The sequence below is a fragment of the Euphorbia lathyris genome, chromosome 7 (genome assembly GCF_963576675.1).
Source record: "Euphorbia lathyris chromosome 7, ddEupLath1.1, whole genome shotgun sequence".
NCBI lineage: Eukaryota > Viridiplantae > Streptophyta > Magnoliopsida > Malpighiales > Euphorbiaceae > Euphorbia > Euphorbia lathyris.
Window position 1 is genome coordinate 54151578 of NC_088916.1, and position 3957 is coordinate 54155534.

A 3957-nucleotide genomic window follows, 5' to 3' on the forward strand; every position below is an offset into this window, starting at 1 on the left:
TTTCAAAAATATTAGAAGTATGTAGTTACTCAGTTTATTACTTAAGTATTTTAGTGTTAATGTATACTGAGTATGTTTTACTTCTTAATTTGTTTGTTCAAGTTTATCGACCAGATTGAGGAAATAGTACTTGACATAGATTAAGCAAAAAGATAAAGCAAAAAACATATATGAAAGATTCTATGCTAAGTTCTAAACATTGACTAGACTATATCTAGTTCTTCTTCTTCTGAGCTTGGTGGTCAGCTTGAGCTATTCCTTTACCTTTGTCTTTACTTTCTGCAAGCTGAGTTCCTTCTTGACTTGTCTCCCCTGTTTTGCCATCATCGGGTTTATAAATGAATGTGTCGGTGCGAGCATGAGAGGAGAGGTGAGTTGAGTAACGCTGGAGCCTCTTAGTACTTTCTCGCAAGCCATCAATTATAGGAACACTGTCATCTTGGACATGGCGAGGAACCCAAAGAGAGCTGCTAATCATGCTGAGCAGGCATTCATGAGATTTGCTAAGCCAGGTGAGCGAGCTGGTGAGCTGACCAAAAGATTGGTGGTACATCTTGAGCAAGGCAGAGTCATAAAACATGCGCTGGGCATTGTTGATGCGCATTGCCTTCATAATTGCTTGGGAAAAACTCAAGAGTTGACTGTTGGAGACTGGATCAACATCCATTTGTGCTTTGTTGATGTTGAGTAAACTTACTGCTTCACTCAGTTGGTCAATTGTGCACTGGGAGGAGGAGGAGACTAATTCACGCGTATTGGTCAGTTCGGTAGTTAGCTTGTCAAAGCAGTCTTGTAACTCAGCAGAGGTAGCATACTCAGGATTGCCACTTGCGCTTGATTTGGACAGTTCTGTAGTTAACTTAGCAAAATGGCCTTTAAGCTCAGTAGAAGTTGCATACCCTGGATTAACTTCTGACGATTGTTGGATTTTGCCTTCAAGTGAGTTCAGATGGTTCACCATTGTGAGTACCAATTCAGTCAGCTTTGCTATTTGGTCTTGGCTTGGTTGCTGAGTTTGAATAGTTGTTATAATACTTACCAGATCCTTGAGTCCTCTGAGTTCATTGAGAAGCTGAGTGATGCCAGATAGGTGGGAGGACTCAGCATGAGATGATCTAGTAGCATCAGCTTGAGAAGGGTTCAAATCTTGAAGCAAGGACTGAGCAGAGGCAATGATTCGTCTTCCTGACTCAGTAGCATTCAAGTATTGGAATTTGGCAGCATTTGTCTCAGAGGCTGGAATTGAGCTTGATGGTGGAGGAGTTGGCTCTTTGCCAGATTGATCACCTTGATTGGTGACGGGACTTTGATGCGGATTATCTTCAGGGGCTGAGTTGTCAACATGCTGAGTTGGAGGTGGAGTTTGGTTAGTCATGTTGACCTGCTCATCCTGAGTGGATGAAGTTGAAGCAGGATTTGTTCCATCTTGAGCAGTTTTTGGATTCTCCGGAGTCTTGGCTTGTTCCTCAATATGAGTAACAGAGGCTTGGTTTTGCACAAGATCCGTTGGAGGAGACTCAAGCTCAGCATCATGAGAGAAATATTTGAACTGAAATTTGGACATTTCAGCATCAATATCTTGAGGAGGAGAGTCTGCAAGGAGATCAATAACTTGAGTTTTATGGGCTTTCTTCTTAAGCCGCTTGAACTTTGTTTCTTTAGCAGGAGATGGGTCAGCATGAATGTTCTCCTCATCAGTATCAACTGTCTCTTCTACCATAGTTGGATGCTCATGTTGCTCAACATGATCCTCAACAGCAACATTTTCTTCTTCCTCAACTCTTTGCTCAACATCACCCTGAGGTTGCTCAACATCAGCAGGTTCTTCCTGCTCAGTATGGACGTCTTTCTCAACAAAAGTTTCTTTGTCAGCTTCCCTTTCTACTTCAACATTTGTTTTCTCAGCTGTTTGCTCTGTTTCTTTCTCAGCTTCCTTTTCTAGGTCAGTTCCATGACCTTTGGAAGATACAACCCAATCTAGGGGATCAGCTTCAACTGTCTTTAAGGTATTAACCTTCTTCCTTTTCATCAAAGGGGATTCCGGAGTTCCCTCTTCTTCATCCTCAGGCTCTTCTGGCCTCTTTCTCTTCTCTGCCGACTCAGCTTTCTCCTTAGCCTTGTCAGCTTTAACTTTTTCTTGAGACACTAGTCTCACTTTCTTTGGGACAACATGGATGTCTTTGGAGCATGTTTCAATGGCCTTTCTCTTCTTCGTCTTCTTTTCCTTAGGTGACTCAGCAGGAGCCTCTACTTCTTTCTCAGGCTCATTTTCAGGCTCAATTTCTAGCTCAGCTTCATCATTTTCCTCAACTTCTACAACTTCTTCATATCCTTTCAACGGTTGATTGTACAACAGTCCAACCAGCAGAGCTGCTGTGATCTCACTTCCCAAAATGTTAGTTTCATTTATGGTCTCAATCTGTTTATCCTCCAGAATTTTTGTGATTAGAGAGCCCAATCGAAGTTTCTTACCTCCTCGTTGAAGAGCTCCAACTAGAAAGACTGGAAGGTTGAGAGGAGTGTAGGTCAGCATGTGCCATATGAAGCACTGCTCAAAGTTGGAGGCAGATGAGGCTGAGTTGAGTTTGGGGAAGATGAAGTTGGTCAGCATGTAGTGAGCCATCTTCTGGTCTTGCCCCATACACGTGCTGGGTATTTCACCTTTATGATTCTTGGGTTTACAGAACCCCTTGATCTTGTCAAGCTTCTCCTTTGGTACCTTCTCTTTTGTTGTCCTAAATTCTATTCCTTCGTCTGGTAAATCTAGCAAAGTAGCTAGATAGGCAGGGGTTATGGTGATTTTCTGACCTTTGACTGTAGTCTCCAAATAGTCAGCATCTTCTTCATCAACAAACATGTTGGAATAGAACTCTCTGACCAGTCTAGGGTATGTTTTTCCGGCGAGTGAGAAGAGACCGGTCCATTTGTTCTTCTCGATCCAGTCGCAGAATGGCTTCTCAGAAGTGACGAATCCTGGAGAAAACCATCTGCACTTCAAAACCTCCAAGTTGTTGACCTTTTTATGGACTTTGATCATATTCCTTTCTATTTTCTTTGAAGAACCAGCGGGGTCAGCTTGAGTGGGTTTGCCAGAGGTTTGGCCAGGCTGAGTGGTGACGTTAGGGATTTCATTTTTGCCGGAAGCCATTGTTGCAAATGAAGGTTTTGAGGTTTAGGGAGAGAGAATGATTCGATTACAGAAGATCGTAAGCGTAAAGAGTAATGAGTGGGGATTCTTCCACTATTTATAGAGTTTTGAGTCATTAATGAACTAGCCGTTTTCATCTTGGGACTTTAATCGACAAAGATTCTGCCATTTATGACAGGTTCGGCGCATGGGTATTCATTATTACTTGAGTTTTTCTAGGTATGATTTGTTACACGTGTCATTGTTTATTGGTGCAAGTGGGCTTTTACTCAGTTTGCCAGAATATGAGTCATTTATGATACTGAGTATTTAATTCTACGTAGATGGATTTCCTATTTCTTAGTAACTCAACATACGTTAATCACACAGCATGTACATCTACTCAGCATAGGGTGATTACTCAATATGTCTATCTACTCAGCACAGAATATTTACTCAACATTTGTATCTACTCAGCATAGACTATTAAGCTCAATTATGCAGTAGTTACTAGATTGATATCAGTCAGCATGACAATCACTCAACATTTATTCAAATACTTAGAATTATTGAAAAGGATTAGACATACTGATAGCTTCCCTTAGTATGTTAAATTGCTCACGAGCCAAAGGCTTGGTGAAGATATCTGCAAGCTGTTCATTTGTTGGTACATAAGTCAGCTTGATCTCTCCCTTTAGTACGTGATCTCTGATGAAGTGATGCCTTATGCTGACATGCTTCATCCTGCTGTGTTGAATAGGATTCTTGGATAGATCAATGGCACTTTTGTTGTCACATTTGATCTCTATTGTCTCAGTTCTTACTCCATA